The 22,557-nt window shown below is 40.9% G+C and overlaps 1 protein-coding gene and 1 long non-coding RNA gene across 18 annotated transcripts in view; both read left to right on the forward strand.

Annotated features, from left to right (window-relative positions):
• Positions 1 to 22,557, forward strand: part of NFIB (nuclear factor I B) — a 517,914-nt gene that overhangs the window by 19,645 nt on the left and 475,712 nt on the right. The window lies entirely within an intron of this gene.
• On the forward strand, positions 131 to 7,590 carry LOC129650002 (uncharacterized). The gene is made up of 2 exons (XR_008713523.1): positions 131 to 1,288; positions 6,862 to 7,590. It is a non-coding gene; the product is annotated as an uncharacterized LOC129650002 (long non-coding RNA).

Here is a 22,557-nt window from a genome sequence, read left to right on the forward strand (position 1 = left end):
AATTAAATTATGTGAAATTTTAGATGCTTTCCCCCTGCCCTAGTGGCTCCCAATCTATTTAGGGGTAGTCAGGAAAAGGGGACCTTCACAACAGCTGCTTAGCTGCTTGAGCTCAGAGAGGAAAACCATAATTTGTCTGTAATCCCTAATGCCAACAGTTGTTCATTAAGAAACAAAACTAATGTAATCTTGATTATTTGCTCAGATTTCTACTCTATCATGTTTTGTACATCTGGCAGGCTAATGTAATTTTCCTCAGAAACCCAAAGCAATCTGGTGCTCAGACAACACCATGCAGATTTAGGTAAATTCCAGGCTCAGATTAGCATAATACTAACTAATCACGAATATCATTTGCATTCATTAGCGTGTTGGGGGGGGGAAATTGTTTCTAAATGGCAGAAAATTGAAAGAAAGATTAAGGGCAAGGGCTTGAAAATCCTGTTTGGCTTGATGCGACTATATTACAGCTGATTTTTCTCTTGCAAGGCCTAATATTTAATGTGGAAGTATTAATTAGAGTATTGGAAAAAAAGATTGCATCTAATTGGAAGAAAACTAAGAGAGATTAAGGACAAGCGTATGGAGTTGCTTTTGCTTGATTCAAGTGCGGAACAGATAATTTCTCATGCAATGCCAAGGAGCTTAAATGTGTAAAAGATAGGGTGATTAATTTTTCAGAAAGAGCCAAGCCTTTTGGGGGAGATAGCAGAGAAATAGGATTTCTTTCCCTCATGAAGTAACAAGTTCTTGGTCAGTGCCTTTGTTTGTATGATCAAGCAGAAAAAGATAACAGAATTAAACTCCTAAGTCTGAAATACTCCCCAATGAAGGTGAAATCCCATAAAGCCCACACACTGGGAAAAACAAAAAGTCATGGGGTAATAGATCCCAAATGTACTGATTAAGAAAAAATAACACTAAAAAGATCCCAAACTCCGGCTTCCTGGGGTTAAGCTCTTTTCCTTGCAATTTCCCAGGTCCAGCTATTTGGCAGAAACAGAATTGGTTACAGGCGGTGTGCTGGGGCTGGGGCAGACTGTGGTTGCCGGCAATTGCCTGTAAATCCTGTCTCTCCGCAGCTCGGCTGCTGTGGGGCTAAATTCAGTGCTGGCTTCCTGAGGGCTGGGAGCAGGTGCTTGCCAGTGGCTTTGGCTGCTCCCTCTGACAGATGAGCGAGGTGAGCCCTCTCCCCTGGTGAGAAGCCAGCTGAGCAGCCATCAGCAGACACGCCTGTGAACATCCCAGCCAGCCTGGCTGCTTGCAGAAGCCTGACTGTGAGGATGAGGTACTGGGCAGGGGGGTAGAGCTCTCCTTACTCCAAGTGTGGTCTGCACACCAGTAGCTTTAGCATTGCCCCAAAGCTTGTTGGAAATGCAGAATCTCAGGCCTCCCCCTAGTCACTGAGTCACAATCTGCCTTTTCCATGATCCCTGAGAGAGTCATTGACATTTCTAAAGAGCTGGAGTGTGAGACACCAGGCCTCTAACAATTAGGGGCATAACAATCACACCTGAGAACTTGTTACAATTTCCATTCCCAGGCTCAAGATTCAGTTTCAGGAGGTCTGAGGAAGGTAGGGGCCCTGTCACCATATTAGAGAAACTTGAGTAGAGGAATGCACGGATTCAAAGCCTCCTTGCCCACTGCATTAGTGAAAAGTTGTTTAATAACTTAGTCTCTGTTTCCTCGTTTTTAACTTAGGGGAAATAGCTCATGTTTTAGAGAGTGGTTTTGAGAAGTGAGTGAACTCAGGAGGCAAACTGTTTCAGCACAGCATACTGTGCACTCCGGGTCCTTCAGAGATGCTGCCTGCCTTTCCTCTCTTCTCTGCTTTGCAATTCCCTTCCTTCGTCTGTGCCCATGTGATAAGTCGCTTGAGTCATGTCCAACTCTTTGCGATCCCAAGACTGTAGCCTGACAGGCTCCTCTGTCCAAGGAATTTTCCAGGCAAAATACTGGAGTGGGTTGCCTTTTCCTACTCCAGGGGATCTTCCCCACCTAGGGATTGAACCCACGTCTCTTACGTCTCCTGTATCAGCAGGCATGTGCTTCCCTTATAGCTCAGTTGGTAAAGAATCTGCCTGCAACGCAGGAGACCCTGGGTTGGGAAGATCCCCTGGAGAAGGGATAGGCTACCCATCCCAGCATACTTGGGCTTCCCTTGTGGCTCAGCTGGTAAAGAATCTCCCTGCAAAGCAGGAGACCTGGGTTCGATCCCTGGGTTGGGAAGATTCCCTGGAGAAGAGAAAGGCTACCCACTCTAGTATTCTGGCCTAGAGAATTCCATGGATCATATAGTCTGTGGGGTTGCAGAGTGGACACAACTAAGCGACTTTCACTTTCTTTACCACCAGCACCACCTGGGAAGCCCCCTTCCTCTGTCTGACCCTTTATATTTTCCCAGCCCTGTGTCCTTCCGCATGTTCCACAAGTTCCCACTTTAGGGGTCACTGCCCAATGTCTCTCACACATTCGCCTAGTTTTCTCTTTCTGGCTAAGTCTCATAACTCCAAGTTTCCTTTGGGAGTGTCGTTGCCCCACGGCCTCTCCTCTTCCCTGCCATACTGGAGGATGGCTCAGTGCGTCATCTTCCACTTTCATTTTGGACTTCGGGGAGAATGTCTACCTGGTGGTTCTCAACCAAGGCTGCACACTAGACTCCTCTGAAGATTATTTTACAAATGCCCGAGGCCCCTGCTCCACTGAGATTCTGATTCACCTGCCTGAGACCCAGCCTCCATGTATATTTTTTAAAATTCCCCAAGTGGTGAAATATAATAACCGTAGTATGTTTGGTGGCTCAGATGGTAAGGAACCTGCATGCAGTGCAGGAGACCTGGGTTCCATCCCTGGGTCGGGAAGATCCCCTGGAGAAGGGAATGGCTACTCACTCCAGTATTCTTGCCTGGAGAATCCCATGGACTGAGCATCCTGGAGGGCTACATCTTTGGGTTCGCAGAGAGTCAGACATGACTGAGTGACTAACACACACATGCACAAGTGGTTAAAAATGAGCAGCCGAGACTGAGAACATCTTCAGGAAAGGAATTGAAGAGACCAATAAAAAGGATATTTTGGCTCAGAAAGACCTTGCAGCACGCATCAGATCTGACCACTTTGGCCAGCTTTTCAGTGAAATGAGTGCTAAGTGTTTCCCACATTTCGTTCAGTTGTTCTTCATCCCTTTTTTTTTTTTTTTTTAGTTTTTTCATGAGAAATCTATCCTAGAGTCGGCTTTAGAGGCAAGGTCCTCATCTTTGTTAAGCAGCTTAAAAGCCCTGTGAGAAAGCCATTTCCTCTTTCATAAATGAATCTGGGAATATTAGGAATATCTGTTCAGCACCTAAATAATTCCACAATGTCTTTCTCCTGTTTTCAGTAAACTAGTTTTTGGAATAGAGCCAAGCAGGTGTGCAAACCCAAGAAGATGGTGTGCATTTTTACTCCAAAGCAACACATAATATGCAACTTAAGTATAGTATCATAGTGAAGGAATTGCAGGATTAGAGAAAAGACCAACATGAATCAGATTCCTGCATTCCTGTTTTAGAGCTCTGAAAGCAACCACTCACATCAACACAATGTCTAACAATGTTCAATACACATAATTCCCCTCCTTCATCCATCTCCCTCAAAACTACATTGCCATAAATTTTATAGGTCAAATTCTCTAGCTGTAGGGAAATAAAACTAGCAATTAATAGAAATCGTTAGAGACCTAGTAACCGAGGTAAATGAAATTCAGAATAAAAGTACAAGTTGCATAGAAAATAAAAAGATAACGTAATAAATATTTACTCAACACTTACATGTGTCAGTCACTAATGCAATTATTTTGCATATATTATCTCATAATTCTCTCAAAAATTCTGAAGTGAATATTATTATTTTCCTCTTACATGTAGATAAACTGAGGCACAGAGAGGCCAAGTAACTTTCTAAAGGCCACACAGAGAATAAATATCGAAGATGGATTTGAGACAAAACAATCTGCATAATTTGCATTTGCCACCTGTATTCTGATTTAGTATCAAAACTCACAGGGCTTGGTCAAATCATAATCAAACAAAAATTGTAGCTTTTCATTCTTTTTCATTTCTATTTTTATTTAAAATTAAAATAAATAGATTAAGTCTTGACATAAGGAGATGGGGTGAAACAACAAAATAAATTCAAAGAGTGGGAAAAAAAGTTTTTCTTAAAGAATAAAATAATTATTTTAAAAGGAGAAAAATGATAGAATGAAAAATAAAGAATTGGTCCTTTGGGGAGAAAAAAAATCATAAATGTGTAAAGATAGGGTTTAGAGGTATTTTTAATAATAAAAAGAGTATTCTATACATTTCTGTGTGGGCATATTTGAAGGAAGAGATATTTTGTAAGGAATGTATCAACTACAAAAATTTGGTCCAGAAGTATAAACCCCAAGCCGTCATATCATCAGGAAACCCCCTTTGAAAATTAATGTAGATTTTTTATTTAAAAATAAATACTTTACATTTGAATTTATAGGAAAATTCTTTTACAGTTTCTAAGAATTTCCATATTGGGAGCTAAAAAATATGAAAAGTTATTCATTTTATAAAGCTAGCTTAACCCTCTAAAACATGACAGAGAAAGAAAAGAAGGAAAAAAGAGAAGAAGAATGGAGGAAGAGGGGAGGAAGATGGAAGGAAAGGAAAACAATAGGGAAGATAGAAGACAATTTGTCCAATTTAACTTATAAATAGAGATGCAAGAAGCTATGTAAATATTAGTATGTTGAATTCAGCACTATATTAAAAGCATGATAAATTGGTGAATCAAAAAATCAAAAAGGGTTTTTTTTCCCTACAGGGATTTTGATTTAGTTTAATGTTAAGATTTCTATTGTTTAATCCATAACATCCGTAGTTTGAAAGCGGGGGAAAAACCATATGGTCATCTAGATACATGCCAACCAAGGTCTACCTAAAAATATGAAGATACTTTTTTTTAATATTATCAATATCTGGCTCAAAATATTAACAATCTGCAAAAATAATACGTAATGACACTGTTGAGCAAAATTTCCTAGAGTGTGTTATTACAATTGCTATCCTCTGTAATCAAAAAATGCTCCTCGAAATTAAGTTTCTATACCAAATACACCACCACTTCTTTGGTGGCTAAAGGTTAAAGCAGCTGCCTCCAATGAGGGATACCCGGGTTTGATCACTGGGTCAGGAAGATCCCCAGGTCGGGAAGACCCCCTGGAGAAGGAAATGGTAACCCACTCCAGTATTCTTGCCTGGAGAATCCCATGGACAGAGAAGCCTGGTAGGCTACAGTCCACGGGGTTGCAAAGAGTCAGACACGACTGAGCGACTTCACTATACACTATACACTATACCAAATACATTCAGGAAACATTTCACACTCTAGCCGCCTCTCAAAGTTTCACCAGCCACATATACATACGGTTTGAGAAGTGTTTCCTCAACCATTCAGATCATGAAAACTCTTCAGGATAATTTCTTAGGACTATTGCTCCCCTGGGGACATCTTGAGAATACTGAATTAGAAAACATGATGGGAAGAAATTTCACTCACAATAGTAACAAACGTGACAAAATTAGGAGAAAACTTCACAAGTAATGCATAGGGTGTAGATGAAGAAAGTACTGATTTTACTGAGAAACTCTTTTAAGAACTTGATCATGGAGAATCTCATTCTTTATTCTTAGATAAAACAAGTTAATTTTGTAAAAACTATCAGTGTTCCAAAATAAATTTATAAATTAAATATATTCAATCAAAGAGGGCTTTTTTCCTAACTTGAAAAAATAATTAGAAATTTTGTATGGTAAGATGAATTGTCAAGAAGTTGCAAAGAAAAAATAGGAAAATAATCTTATCAAAATAGATTATAAATTTATAGTAATTGAAACAATTCTTACTCTGGGGTAAGAAATCATACAGATCAAATAATAGAGTTAAAAAACCCTCAGAATTAAAACCAAAGTACATAAAGTGTTCACAGTGTGTCTGAAGCAGTGGAGCACAGGGTCTATGCAGTCTTTAGCAGGTGTACTCAGTGAATTCTAACTTCAACTCTGCCTCTTATTGGCTGTGTGAGCTTGGATAAGTCATTTAACATTTCTGAGCATCTGTTTCTTTATGTATAAAAGTAGGAATAATCTACTTCTAAAGTATTCAAAGCACTTATTTCATAGATTTAACATGAAGTGATGAAATAATTATAAAATACCCTGAAATAGTTGCATAATAATCACTCATATAAGTATTTGCCATTAGTATTATACAATAATTACTATATAACTGTTATTATTATGTGACAAGAGCGCCTTTTAGATCAGTGGGGAAAGAAGTTGGGCAACTATTTAAAAAGAATATTTAGAAACTATTTAGAACTCTGTAGAAAAAACTATTTAGAAAAAAGATCATTAGTTGCATTCAAAGAGTTATGCTATACACTAAAATAAAACATCAATGTTTCAAGAGTAAAATGCAAAAAGTAAAGAAAAAGAAAAAAATGTAAAGGAAACTACAGAACAATTAGGGAAAAATAAATATTTGTCTGATTGTGTCATAAAAGCAAAATTTATAATGGAAAAAGTCAATAAAGTTTATCATGTTAAAATACTATATATGTAATTATATATAAATATAAATATACTATAGAAATACCTTCAGTTCAGTTCAGTCGCTCAGTCGTGTCCGACTCTTTGCAACCCCATGAATCGAAGCACACCAGGCCTCCCTGTCCATCACCAACTCCCGGAGTTCACTCAGACTCACGTGCATCGAGTCGGTGATGCCATCCAGCCATCTCATCCTCTGTTGTCCCCTTCTCCTCCTGCCCCCAATCCCTCCCAGCATCAGAGTCTTCTCCAATGAGTCAACTCTTCGCATGAGGTGGCCAAAGTATTGGAGTTTCAGCTTTGGGATCATTCCTTCCAAAGAAATCCCAGGGCTGATCTCCTTCAGAATGGACTACAGAATGGACTGGACTTCAGACAGATCTCCTTCAGAATGGACTTCAGAATGCACTGGTTGGATCTCCTTGCAGTCCAAGGGACTTTCAAGAGTCTTCTCCAACACCACAGTTCAAAAGCATCGATTCTTCAGCGCTCAGCCTTCTTCACAGTTCAACTCTCACATCAATACATGGCCACAGGAAAAACCATAGCCTTGACTAGACGAACCTTTGTTGGCAAAGTAATGTCTCTGCTTTTCAATATGCTATCTAGGTTAGTCATAACTTTCCTTCCAAGGAGTAAGTGTCTTTTAATTTCATGGCTGCAGTCACCATCTGCAGTGATTTTGGAGCCCCCCAAAATAAAGCCTGACACTGTTTCCACTGTTTCCCAATCTATTTCCCATGAAGTGATGGAACCAGATGCCATGATCTACGTTTTCTGAATGTTGAGCTTTAAGCCTACTTTTTCACTCTCCTCTTTCACTTTCATCAAGAGGCTTTTAGTTCCTCTTCACTTTCTGCCATAAGTGTGGTGTCATCTTCGTATCTGAGGTTATTGATATTTCTCCCGGCAATCTTGATTCCAGCTTGTGTTTCTTCCTTAACATATAATAAATATATATTAATTTATAATTTATATATAAATTAAGTGAATGGACAATTTATGTGATGAAAAATGTAAGATTACCATACAAGATAATTTGAGAATATTATGAAAAAAAGTTCAGCAGTAATATATAAAAAAGAAATACCAAAGGACTATGAATACATAAGCAAATCTTCACTAGTATTCAAAGAAATGTCTTTCTTGAATTGAGGTGTGGTTGATTTATTGGGCTAAATTGGGCGTATGGAAAATCCTGAATGAACTTTCTGGCTAACCCAATACAATGTTGGGTTAGTTTCAGGTGTATGGTAAAATGAGTCTGTTGTACATATATACACTCTTTTTTAGATTCTTTTCCCATATAGGACTTTACAGAGTACTGAGTAGAGTTCCCTGTGCTATACCGTAGGTCCTTATTAGTTATGTATTTTATATATAGTACTGTGTATATGTCAATCCCAATCTTCTAACTTATTCCTCCTCTCAATTCCCCCCGTAACCATTACTTTTCCACATCTCTAACACTATTCTGTTTTGCAGATAAGTTCATTTGCAGTCTTTTTTTAGATTCCACATATAAGCAATATCATGTGATATTTGTGTTTGTCTGACATATTCCACTCAATATGACAATCTCTAGGTTAAATTTAACTAGTGAACAACATTTTCCTCCAAAGTAACTGGTTAACAACAACAACAAAAAAAGGATTATTCCTAGTATTGGAAGGACAAATCACTTTTGAACACTGCTGCTTAGGTTGCAAATTGGTAGGCACAACACAAACTCTTTGGAGGACAGATAGGCAATATTTATTAAAAAAAAAAATCTTTAAAACTGGCACATCTTTTGACTTAGCAATTCATTGAGGAAATTAGCCCAGATATGGGACACAAATTTAGTTACAGGGAACTGAAGCAGCTTTGTTAAAGCTGGAATCATCTGAAATATTAATGCTATGGGGAAAATCTTCATTACCCAGTACCGAGGAGGGAAAACAAAAGGTTACAATTCAATATTGCAATACGAGCCCTAAGAAGAAACAAACACATGTAGAAACAAGAGCTGAAAGGCTACACACCAACTATTTAATAGTGGTTATTCCTCCATGATGGGATAAGGCTCGTTGCTTTCTTAAAATGTGATTTTTCTTGTGTTATGCTTTCATGAATTCTGCAATTTTATACAATAGAAAACAATAGAAATGTATTTGTCTTTCCACTGGAAAAAGACGTTCAAACTGATACAAAGAGACAAAAGAGAGATTAGTTGAATGTCCTCTGTGGAATGAATCCATACAGTTTCCCCTGCGATTATGATACATTCTATATGCACAAAAGCTACAGATACTACATACGTGGTTCTGATATTATATCCAATTTCTTTTCCAACATGCTGGTTTGAAATAAATGAAGCTTTTGCTTCAAACGTAAGCATACTCTTGAGTCAACAGTGTCAAAGAAAATGATGTCTGGTCTAGCACCGGCTGGCTTTCTGGTCTCCTTGGACCCTAAGGTCTCCATCGGACGCCTTCTTCCTACTCCTTTCTCTTTCCCCTGTGGATTTTTGTCCAAGCACAAGTCTGTCTGCACAAAGATGTTGCTTTCTTTTCTCAGGGCTTTCATGGCTGATTGCAGATAATTCAAAGGCTTAACCTCTAACCAATCACATCTCAGATTTAAAATGAGTCCTTCTAACTCCACGGTGAAGAAAAGCTGCTCCCTCCAAAAAAAAGCTCAGAAAACTGCCTGCACCTGCTAGTTTTTAACCAGGAAGGGCAGTTTTCGACATGGGCTGGGTCCTGCGGCTCTCTGTCTCCTAGTCTTTTCTTTCCCTCTATGTGTTTTCCTGGTGCTACAGTGATGGTGTGTGTGTGGGGCGGGTGTTGTTTCATCACCCCCTGGCCTTCTGACAAACAGAATGACTTCCAGATTGAAACCAAGGAAAGGAATTGCACCGAGAGTCCTGCTGATGCGCTTACTCCCTACCTGGTGCAGGTTATATTCACCACTTGCCAGGTGGACTTTCACTGGCCTCTGACAGCAGTGTTAGTGACACAGAGAAAAATATGCTTCAGAAAATACCAGAGCTAAAAGGAGGTGGGAGATAATAGGTTGTTATCATTCAATTATTTGATGAAATGGAACTTGATTTAGCCGAAGCAAGAAATGGTGCAATGGTATGTTCCTCCTTGATGGAAGGTAAGGAACTAATTTTTGCCATATTATCTTGGGTGGAGTGGGCTCTTGATCATCCACCTTCTGCAAAACATGTGTGGTTGGCCATTGACAAAGGTATCTAGGCTTCCAAATTAATTAGCACACAACTAACTGGCATTCTAAATTATCCAGAAGGTTTCTGATTTACTCCTGTGGGTGAAGGAGGCTAGGATAGAAACTTTGCCAGTGTATGGATTTTGGTCCACTTTGGTGATTGATAACATCCCTAGTGGGCATCCCTGGTGGCTCAGATAATTAAGAATCTGCTTGTAATGCAGGAGATCCGGGCTCAATCCTTGGGTCAGGAAGATCCCCTGGAGAAGGGAATGGCTACAGCCCACTCCAGTATTCTTGCCTAGAGAATTCCATGAACAGAAGAGCGTGGCGGGCTACAGTCCATGGAGTCGCAAAGAGGTGGACATATCTGAATGACTAATGCTAACTAACAAACATCCCTAGTGCTAAGAACAGTGCCCAGAAAAGATTAAGCCCTTGAAAACTGCCTACTGAATGAAACAACTCATTTCAAGAAAACAACTCCCTTCAAACATTTAAGTAATATCTCTTCTATTTCTTGAGGTCAGTGTGTCTATGTTTCTTATAACTTCATCCTTGCTGCTCTAAATAACTGATAACCCTAAGGAGATACTAAATCATTAAACAGCCATCACATTCCATATCTTTCATTTTTTTAATGAAAGATGCTGGGAGACCAAACTAATAAATTTTAGTTTATGAACAGGATTGAACTAAAAAGTTTCCAATGCCCAGTTAATCAAATGTTTTAATTAAGTTGCACATTAGGATTCCTTTGGTACTAAGTAACCCAACCCAGCTTGAACTAGTATAGGTAAAAGGGGGAACTTTCTGGGTCATGGAGTCCTAGGAAATGTAGATAAACCAAAGTGCAGGAAGCAGAGGCATAGAGCTGGTGCACATTGGAACCAGAGGCCAGATACCACTTGCTTCTCATTCAGGCTCACATCCCAGCTACAGTAAGTGTTTCCTTCATTCCCACTGGCTACAGGGAGACTTACTCCATGAGATGAGACCCAGGCCCTGGCCCTTCCTGGACTTTGTGTCATGCAACTCTCATCATCTGAGAGAATCTGTCAATGTCAGTTCTCGATTTTATTGAAGCTGCTAGGAAGGCTTTGATTAGATTGGGTCAGCATAGATCCTCACTCCTAGACTAATCAACAATTTTCAGAAGGATGAAGTGATGTAAGACAATGACATTTCCCAAAGGAGATTTATGGAAGAGACATGGGAAGTTTCCAGGGGAAATGAGAGAGGGGTTCTGGGATGAAAATTCCATCCATGCCCACTCTGCCCATCTGCTGCCCCATCCATGGGATTGATCACGGCTTTACTCTGTGAGCGTTATATGTCAAACTGTTTGGATTCCTGTGCCTAAATTGTGTCACAAAGAAAGAGTTTTGTCACCTGTCCATTTCCTCTGCAAGCGGCCTGTGTGATGGAGGCTGACCCTCAGAAGCCACGCGGTGCTGGCAATTCCTCTCCATGGGGTGCTTGTCTATTGAGACCAAGGCCCTCACCTGTTTCCATGGCCCCCTTTCCTCTCTTTCTACCATCCAATCAAAAAGTAACTTTTAGATGTCTTTCTCTCTCTTTTTCCTCAAAGACCCAACAAACCCATTTTTTCCCCTCCTGTCAGCAACTACCCTCCCAACACCCACCTTTCCAGAAAACACTTCTCTTTCAGTCCAGCACCCCCACCCAAATTCTCGCCAAGTTACAGCAAAACTCGATGAAAAAAATCTCTGCTTTGGGAGGAAACCTTTATCATTTTAGAAGAGAAGTGAGGAAGGGACATGAGGAAAAAGTAGAGGATGAGACTATTTAGAATAAACCTAATCTACATATTTAACTCAAAAATAACAATAAGCACGTATTTATTACCTTTACAGTTTCTCCAAAAATAGTTCCCACTAGTTATTTGCTTCATATTCCGAGACAAGGGTGGTGCTCCAGTTCCAACCTCCTCCCTACATCCTCAGAAAAGGTCCCTGCAGAGTGGGATGTTAAAGCTTAAGCTCCATTAAGCTTCCCATCTGGGGAGGGATCTGGACAATCTGACAGCATTTATGAAGAAATGAAGGAGAAAGGAGAGTTAAATTTATTAATCACCTGTGGTGTGAAAAAAGCACAAACAAAACACACACTTATTTACAGAAGGAACTGATTACCTGAATGAGTGGAATTTGATGGTTCGAGCAGAAAAGTTGCCACACCACTCTTTTTCCAACCCCCACTGTTAGATTGCCTGCCCCTGGAGGGTACTTTGGCTTCTCAGGTCACTTTCAAGCATCCATAAAATTTTTCACTTTGGTGAAATTTTTTTCTTTATCTAAAATCAAAACTTTTTGGAAGTTTGTTACAAAGTCTTTTGGTGAAAAAATGTGACATGCACTGATGGGAGGGTATTATGTACTGCCACCTCTTGTGGATAGCAGTATATTTTACAGCAAAAATATTGATGTGTTTTATTATACAGCAGCCCTACACATACTTATGACAGGATAAATAATATAGATCCTTTTTGAAAAATAGATTCTTAACTTCCCTGGTGGTCCAAAGGTTAAGACTCTGCACTTCAAATGCAGGGGGCATAAGTTTGATTCCTGGTTGAAGAACTAAGATCTCACATGCCACACAGTGTGCCAAAAAATAGTGTCTTCCCTGGTAGCTTAGTTGGTAAAGGGTCTGCCTGAAATGTGGGAGACCTGGATTTCATCCCTGGGTTGGTAAGATCCCCTAGAGAAGGAAATGGCAACCCACTCCAGTATTCTTGCCTGGAGAATCCCCTGGACAGAGGAGCCTGGTGGGCTACAATTCATAGGGTCGAAAAGAGTCAGACAGGACTGATTGATTTTCACTTTCTTTCATCCTTTCTAAAAATCAGGAAGAGTTCTGAATTCTGAAACCTATCTGGTCCCAAAGCTTTTAGGTAAGAGAGTAGTGCAGAAACCTATACCTGAATTGTCAGACTGTTCCAATACCAAAAGGTCAATGTCTCATCCCATTCAAAGCTGCTTTCTCTGGGCAGCATGTGCCTGACACGTGAATTCTGTAGTGCAGCAGTGAGAGAGTAGAAATGACGCTGCCTGGGTCACAGTTATTCTTCCATCTTATTTGTCTTTGCATGCTTCCTACTCACCCCACAGCCTCTGTCCCCTCCAACGTACAGGGAGAGGAGGAAGGACCTTAGCTTCCCTGCTGCTACTGTTATCCAGGTTTGGTGCCCACTGTGGCTCTTTCCTCTGTGGTTCTTCTGAGACAATCCTCCTCTTGGATGCTTCTTAAGGCACCCCTACAGGGGGAAGTAGGCTTAGGGCACAGAAAAGTTGGGGGGAAATCCTGCTTAGATGGTCCAACATCTCTATTTAGAAAGAGAGGGTCCTTGCCACCTATCATTCTTGGCTTTGGAGCTTCAACAGAAGCAAGGAAATGCCCTGTTTATAACTCTGCTACACATTCACTATCTCTCTCTCTCTTTTTTTTTTTGGTACTTTTTGATCCCCTTCACTCATTTCTTTTACCCCCACCCTCACCTCTGGCAATCTATTCTCTGTATCTATGAGCTTGTTTTATTGTTTTTGTTTTTTTCAGAGTCCATATATAAGTGTAAGACCATATAGTATTGGTTTTTCTCTCTCTGATGTATTTTCCTTAGCATAATGCACTCAAGGTCCATCAGTCCTGTCCCAAATGGCAAGATTTCAATCTTTCTTATGACTGAATAATATTTCATTGTGTATGTATACATACACACACACATATATACCATGGAGGAGGAAATGACAACCCACTCTAGTATTCTTGCCAGGATAATCCCATGGACAGAGGAGCCTTGCAGACTACAGTCCATGGGGTTACAAAGAGTAAGACATGACTTAGTGACTGAGAATGCACACACACAACCCCCCCCCCCACATATTCTTTTTCTACTTGTGTATCAATGGATGCTTAGGTTGTTTTGATATCTTGGCTTTTGTAAATAATGCAGCAATGACCATGGAGATGCTTAACTTTTTGAATTAAATGTTTTCATGTTCTTCAAATACACATCCAGAAGTGGAATTGTTGGATCATATGCTAATTCTCCAGGTAGTTTTATTCTTATTAATTAAAAAACAATCTTCATATTGTTTTCTATACTGGCTATACCAATTTACATTCCCACCAACTGTGCTCAAGTGTTCCTTTTTCTCCAAATCCTCTCCAACACTTGTTATCTGGTATATTTTTGATGATGGCCACTCTACATTATCTCATTTTCAAGGATCACAATTAACCTGTAGTGTAAGTATCGTCAATTTTACAAATGAAAAAGTTAAGGTGACACAGCAAAGTGGGGTTTAAAACGCATATATTCATGCTGGTGAGTAGGGTGATTTCAGAAGAAAGAAAATTTTAAAACTAAGATTAAGGGAGCAGAGAACACAAGCAAAGAACAGATATTGAGAAAATCTCTGTAATAAGGAAGCCAAAAACGTGTGTTTGAAGAAATCTGTGCCTTTTCATTTTATGTGCAACCAGAAACAAAACAGCTTCTTTGAAAGGAAAGGCAGGTATTTGTAAAGAGTACAATCATGGAGCAGAAAGAGAATACAGTTTCTAAAGAAAAGACCACATCAAGATGAGAAAAGAAAAGGACACAATGGACAGAAACAACACCATGGTATTTTCTGGAACTTTCTGTTCCCTCTTGGCACTCATCAAAACCAGAAAAATCCGTAATCTTTCAAAGTCAGAAGTGGGTTTGAGATCCACTGGGATGAGTTTAGAAGCCTCCATTTTGTTCAGAGTGGGTCTAGATTTGGAAATAAACTGAATCCCACAGAGTCATTATACAATTGGCACAATGTGGAGAGGCACTGAAAACTTTCCTTGTCTAAATTTCTTGCTGCTTTTGAGAAGGAGATTTCACGGGAGAGGCTGACATTTCAGAGACATAGCTTAGCTGAGTTTAGAAACCAGGGAGTAGGCGGTTTTCAGAAGGCACCTGTAAACACCATGTAGATGAGCTATGGGAAATGCGTGAGAGTCTGAGATGGCATGAAGGGAAACAAAGAAGAATATTCTCCTCCCACCCAGAGGAGAAAAATGTAGGACTCTAGGGCGGCAAGGAATGTTTCATTCACTCATCCATTCATTCAGGAAATACTTATTATGTTGGGATTTGTTGGGGTTTTTTTTGGTTTGTTTGTTTTTGTAAAGGTTGGGCATTGGGTTACAGAAGAAAATGAAAGAAACAAATCAAAAATGAATGTATAATTACAGACAAAGATAAGTGCCCCATAGGATACTCTGACTTTTTATAGGAGGGTGTAATAAGGGGAACTGATCAGATAGCAGGCACTGAGGAGTTTCCCTGAGAAACTGGTTCTTGATGTGAACTCTGTGATGAGTGAAACAATGGCTAACATTAATTGAGCCAGCCATGCTCTAATTGATTTTTAAAGATTTTTTTTAATGTGAACCATTTTAAAAAGTCTTTATTGAATTTGTTACAGTATTGCTTCTGTTTTATGTTTTGGTTTTTTGGCCCTGAGGCATGTGGGATCTCAGTTCCCCGAGCAGGGATCAAACCTGCAACCCTTTCATTGGAAGATGAGGTCTTACCCACTGGACTGCCAAAGGAGTCCCTTCTAGTTGCTTTTGTGAATAAATTCATGAATGTCTTATGACAACATTGTGAGGTAAGCATGTTCTTGCCTCTTGATGAATTTTCTTCTTTTCTATCCATCTACTCAGTGCCTTGGAAAAGGCATGGGAGTGAAGTGTATGCTCTGAAGCCAGATTTCCTAAGTTTGACTCTTCACCACCTTGCTGACTTTCTGTGTGATCTTAGGCAAGTTACATAACCTCTCTGTGACTCTGTTGACTCAACTCTCATACTGAGATCACTGTAATAACTACATGTGCTGGAGGAATTTAAAGTACATTAGTGTGACTGCTGGAAAAATGGTGGGAAATATGGCTGGAGAGACAGGGTATAGATCTTGAGTGTAGCAATAATTGGGTACCTACTATGTGAATGGCTCTGTGCTGGGAACTTTCTACATTATCTCACTTGAGTCCCTTCTCTTCAAGAAAATGCTTGTTAACCAAATTCTTGAGTCAGATCAGATCAGATCAGTCGCTCAGTCGTGTCCGGCTCTTTGCAACCCCATGAATCGCAGCATGCCAGGCCTCCCTGTCCATCACCAACTCCCGCAGTTCACTCAGACTCACGTCCATCAAGTCAGTGATGCCATCCAGCCATCTCATCCTTTGTCGTCCCCTTCTCCTCTTGCCCCCAATCCCTCCCAGCATCAGAGTCTTTTCCAATGAGAACTCTTCGCATGAGGTGGCCAAAGTACAGGAGTTTCAGCTTTAGCATCATTCCTTCCAAAGAAATCCCAGGGCTGATCTCCTTCAGAATGGACTGGTTGGATCTCCTTGCAGTCCAAGGGACTCTCAAGAGTCTTCTCCAACACCACAGTTCAAAAGCATCAATTCTTCAGCGCTCAGCCTTCTTCACCGTCCAACTCTCACATCCATACATGACCACTGGAAAAACCATAGCCTTGACTAGATGAACCTTTGTGGGCAAAGTAATGTCTCTGCTTTTGAATATGCTATCTAGGTTGGTCATAACTTTCCTTCCAAGAAGTAAGTGTCTTTTAATTTCATGGCTGCAGTCACCATCTGCAGTGATTTTGGAGCCCAGAAAAATAAAGTCTGACACTGTTTCCACTGTTTCCCCATCTATTTCCCATGAAGTGATGGGACCAGATGCCATGATCCTTGTTTTCTGAATGTTGAGCTTTAAGCCAACTTTTTCACTCTCCTCTTTCACTTTCATCAAGAGGCTTTTGAGTTCCTCTTCACTTTCTGCCATAAGGGTGGTGTCATATGCATATCTGAGGTTATTGATATTTCTCCCAGCAATCTTGATTCCAGCTTGTGTTTCTTCCAGTCCAGCCTTTCTCATGATGTACTCTGAATATAAGTTAAATAAACAGGATGACAATATACAGCCTTGACGAACTCCTTTTCTTATTTGGAACCAGTCTGTTGTTCCATGTCCAGTTCTAACTGTTGCTTCCTGACCTGCATACAAATTTCTCAAGAGGCAGATCAGGTGGTCTGGTATTCCCATCTCTTTCAGAATTTTCCACAGTTTATTGTGATCCACACAGTCAAAGGCTTTGGCATAGTCAATAAAGCAGAAATAGATGTTTTTCTGGAACTCTTCCTTTTTCCATGATCCAGCAGATGTTGGCAATTTGATCTCAGGTTCCTCTGCCTTTTCTAAAACCAGCTTGAACATCAGGAAGTTCACGGTTCACATATTGCTGAAGCCTGGCTTGGAGAATTTTGAGCATTACTTTACTAGCGTGTGAGATGAGTGCAATTGTGCAGTAGTTTGAGCATTCTTTGGCATTGCCTTTCTTTGGGATTGGAATGAAAACTGACCTTTTACGGTCCCAAAAGGCTGATGGGATATATTACCCTCAGGCTAGGATTCTTCCTCAAAAAGGAACTGTACTACCTTGAATAGCCCTCTGATTGTCAATTAGCCTCTTTGGTCAGTCAGTTCTGATGTCCAGAGACTCCTGGGATGAAGCAGAAGTTAGGTGTCCGGTTAATTGGAAGTCATGAGCTTTGTACACAAATGATTGGAACTCAGGTCCCAGCCTGCCACGTTTCCTGCTGTGTGAGCTTAGGTAAATCAGTTCCTTGCCATGATCCTCATTTTCCACATCTGAAAAGTGAATTAGTCAAATCTGCCCTGCCCCCAAGTTGCTATAAAGATCAGGTGAGATGATGTACTGACACATGAAAACCATTTTTACAGTCTATGAAGCTCCATACAGTGTTACAATCAGTTACCGATTGAGAGCTGACTTCTGTCTGATATAGTATAGTTCCAGTAATTGTCCTGGGTCCAAGATGAACGCCTCGTTCAAGTGAGGACTCAGCAGAGGAGCAGGCATGGCTGTCTTTGGCAACCTTCACAGGTCCCATTTCAGAAGTTCTTTTTCTCCTTGAGCTGGGTCTTCCTCCTTCCACCCCTACTATCCTCGTCCTCATCCCCAAGGCATTCTGCCAGCCATCAGAATTTCTACTCACAAAGATGGGTTAAATAAGGCTTTCCTCCTTCTAAAGGTATCATCATGAACATGACTCTTTAGAAGGAAATATCTCTACTGGCATGAATTGTTTTTCTGAAATCATCAGTATCAACAGTCCAGATCTCTCTTCATCTCTGTCTCTCTCTGCCGCTTTCTCTCCTTCACACACACACCCCACTCATGCATACACATTCATGGATGACTGGCATACATGGCTTCCAAATATAAAACCCTGAAGCAGGAACCCCATCTTAATCATTGAGTTCCCAGTTCTTAGTGTAAAGCCTGATACATAGTAGATGCTTAATAAGTATTTGCTGGAAAAGTGAATGAATGAATGAACGAGTGGGCAAGTGACTGAATGGACCAATGTGATCTTGAGTGTTTCCATCGCTGTACATGTTTGCAGACCATTCTTAGACCAGCTCCTGTAGTTAATACTTCCCACTACAGAGATCCACATCATACTTCCTCTGATTTCAAACTACTCGACACTCTGATTTCCCCTGCAATCCATGCCCCACTCCTCTGTCCATCCCTCTTCTGCATCTGGGATGGCCTAAGTTATTTCTCGTCATGTGAAGTTGTCCTTGGGAATGTATCTGCTTGTCTTTCAGCTGGGATTTAGTGTTCTCCTAGTCTGTGGCCTCCCTGCTCACCCGCGCTGCCCAATAGGAAGTTGGAATCATGCAGAGCAAGCGGGTTGGTTCCATTCCAGAGTCTTCTGTTAGTGAGCTTTTCTGATCAGGCCCGTTTTGGCTCACACCAAATGTGAAAATCACTGACTACCCTTGGTCTGTTTTGCAGACATAATTCAACTCTTGGGGAATTCAGACATCTGGAAAGAGTTCTACAACTCCTCTTGACCTTCCAGGGAGGCACCAGGATAGAAAGAACACAAACTTTGGAGATAAAATATCTGGATTCAATCTCAGCCCTGCCATTTTGGGGACAAGAAAACTTTATTCTCTCTCTGAGTCTTGGTTTGCTCACTCATCAGATGAATATAATAGCTCTTTTGTTTGTCTAGGACCCTTTAAGTTACCAGTGACATAAACAAACTGGATTCAGGGGCAAAAAGTGGGAATCCACAGCAGTCTGTTCAGTTTCAGGCAAAGTTAGAACCACGAGCTCAAATAATGCAAATGATATATTAAGGTTATGGTACTTTCTCAGTCATTCAGTTTTACTTCTCTCTTTTTGTTATTTCATCCTGAGGATGCCTATCAACAGTATCAGGGGAAATGTCCATTATTCAGTCAATCAAAAGAAAAAGATCTTTGCTCTTCTAGCAGGTGTAACTCACAGAGGATATCTGCTCTGTCTACTGCTGCTGCTGCTAAGTCGCGTCAGTCGTGTCCGACTCCGTGCGACCCCATAGACAGCAGCCCTCCAGGCTCCGCCGCCCCTGGGATTCTCCAGGCAAGAACACTGGAGTGGGTTGCCATTTCCTTCTCCAGTGCATGAAAGTGGAAAGTGAAAGTGAAGTTGCTCATTCGTGTCCAACTCTTAGCGACCCCGTGGACTGTAGCCCACCCGGCTCCTCCGTCCATGGGATTTTCCAGACAAGAGTACTGGAGTGGGGTGCCATTGCCTTCTTCAGTTCTTCTCTGTCTAGCCTGTCCCAAATAACCACCTCTATATCTGAGAACTTAAGGCTTGGTAATTGACAACTCACTAGGGTTAAAGGCATAAGTGTATATATGAGGGATGGTGACTCCATGGAATGGATGCTGGAAGATGAATACAATGTGTTACAGAGTTCTCTCAAAGGAGTTCTTTGTGAGGCATATAAAGTGCCTCATGTGTTACAAGATGGCATCTGAAAAGTCTCTAAAACAGTGTCTGACACAATGGGGTTCAATAAGCTTTAGTTCATTTCCTCCCTTTCCCTGCCTCCTTTTGAGGATAAAAGAATCTCAGAGATGCCAAACTCTATACTGAGACTGAGTGATTCTCTAGGACACAACCTCTCAGACCCTGATGAACTCTCTCAGGAGGAATCGGCAGCACCACCTTGGCCAAAATGACTTGAACTAATGTTCAAGACACTGCTTGAAAGTACCTTTACTCACACATGTGTGTCACTTAGCACCTGCTCCACGGTCAGGTCATAGGGGATGCCCCCGAAATCAATGGCATGACACTGACAGGCTATGGTATGAAATAATCCCAAATTGACATTTGACAGGGTTCCTTCCTAGTAACAAGATACAAACTCAAAACCTAGGAACTGCTTGGTGGTCCAGTGGTTAGGACTCAGCGCTTTCACTGCCATGGGCCTGGGTTCAATCCCTGGTAGGAGATCTAAGATCTCCACAAGTCCTGCAATGTGGCCAAAAAGCATCCAGAGACTTGGATAACTGGGATATTAGTGAAGACTCCATTCTTAAAGTATTTTTCTGTGAAATTCGACATTCCATTCAAGTCATGCACGTTGGGCAAGGTCAACCCTTGTGCAGATTCTCATGATTTTGTGGGCGCCTCGTGACTTGTAGAATGATTATATAGTACTTCTGAGTGTGCGGAACATTGTATAGCTTGGTCTTGAAAGACAACAATGACCTAAGCTTTTAGGCCTTTGTGATACTTCAGTTTGTGGAAAAGATACAAAGTGCCCACTGGAAGTGTCACAAACCAAGCAGTAAGTGTGGATCATTGATGTTCTTAGAAGACAAAGTAAAATGTAATGGTGGATGCTTTATTTCCCAAGATGCCTAAAAACTTCCTGAATCCATTATTGGCTGAGAAGATCACCGGGGAGGAATCTGGCTCTGAGAAAGAGGGTCTTCAATATTTCTCCCATTCAAGTACTAATCAGGCCCAACCCTGCTTAGCCTCCAAGATCAAATAAGATCGGGCACGTTCAGGGTGGTATGGACATAGACTCTTCAATATTTCTAATTGGGCATTTTCTTTGCTGGGAAACAGTAAATGCATTGGGATTGTGTTGGCACCTCCTTTATTCAGAGATATAGAAATGACTTGGATGGGCTATGAAACACACATAATGTGCCAAGGTTTCTCTATGTCATGACAAGAGGAAACTGAGGTGGTGGAAAGGAAAAATGGAAGCTAACGGGTTCTGAAGGTGAAGCCATTCTTGTGGGTTCACTTCTGCTGAAATCAGCAAAGTCAAATCGTCCAAATTAAATGATAGCAACAATGGAGAGTGTCTGCTGCTTGTCTGAGCTGAGTACTTCAGATGCTTTGTCTGTTTGAATTCTCACAACAGCCCTCTCTCTCACCAGGCAGATTTTATTGTTCCCATTATACAAGTGAAGAGATTGAGGCTTGGAAAGTTTCAATAACTTGCCCAATATTCCACAATTAGTAAGTGGAGAACATGGAATGCAAACTATATTTGGTAGGAGAGCCTTAATCACTACACTGTAATAATTTCAGAATTAGAGCAGGAGAAATTTCAGATAATCTGTAAAAAATTAAATACAGGACAGTATACCAAAACCGGAATTTTCTAAGCCGTTAGTTTATCTTTAAGAGAAGGCAATGGCAGCCCACTCCAGTACTCTTGCCTGGAAAATCCCATGGACGGAGGAGCCTGGTAGGCTGCAGTCCATGGGGTCGCTAAGAGTCGGACACGACTGAGCGACTTCACTTTCACTTTTCACTTTCATGCATCGGAGAAGGAAATGGCAACCCACTCCAGTGTTCTTGCCTGGAGAATCCCAGGGACGGGGGAGCCTGGTGGGCTGCCATCTATGGGGTCACACAGAGTCAGACATGACTGAAGTGACTTAGCAGTTTATCTTTAAACATAGTTCTGGTCTAAGAATCAGCTTTTCTTATACACTAGCTTCTATTGCCTCTCCATCTGTGTTTTTAATAAAGATAATTAGGGTCACCTTGGTTCAGCCAGTCCTTATTTATAATTATACTGTACCTGGAAACCTGGAAGAATGTACAGATTCATGTTAGCTCCCAGTCAGGGCTTGGAATGTCTTACTTTGCCCTCAAAATACAAGCAGTCTTTAGTGAAGAATTCAGGAAATTACGCATTGGACCCATTCAAAGAGTCCAGAGTTCTCTGGTTCTCTGTCTCTAAGTTCCCTCCTTAGACACAAAGTTCACTTCTCTTCAATCTGTTGCTGCTGTGATGTTGGTGAAAACACTGAGGAACTCTGCTGATCCTGGAATCCTTGTATGCATGTTTGGGATGTATGAGATGAACTTGACTTTTCCTTCCCCTTGACCTCAGCTTGCCTCCCCTGCAATCTCTCAGAACCATGAACATGGCATCATTTGCTTTGTTTCCCACAAGTTGTGGACACAGTCTACTTGCAACAGTAACCTTCCTTGGACGGAACTTTCTCCCCGGTGCTTGATTTCACTGGAAAGTGGAAGATGGATTTTAACAGGACTGCTGTACAGAGAGAAGACCAGGTAGCTGATCATATTGTCTGTATCACAAACACACTTAAAAGATTGCATCAATGTGATTTGAAGATTTTAAACATTTTGCCTCATTGAAGATTTAAGGAGAATGTGTTTGGAATCAGTAAGTGCCTTTTCAAAAATTTAAGAGCCACAGGCATAGTTTGAAAGCAGAAAATAAAGCAACACAGTACTGCTGTTGGAGGACTTTGAGTATCGTGGTGGGA

Source organism: Bubalus kerabau, chromosome 4 (assembly GCF_029407905.1).
Source record: "Bubalus kerabau isolate K-KA32 ecotype Philippines breed swamp buffalo chromosome 4, PCC_UOA_SB_1v2, whole genome shotgun sequence".
Lineage (NCBI taxonomy): Eukaryota > Metazoa > Chordata > Mammalia > Artiodactyla > Bovidae > Bubalus > Bubalus kerabau.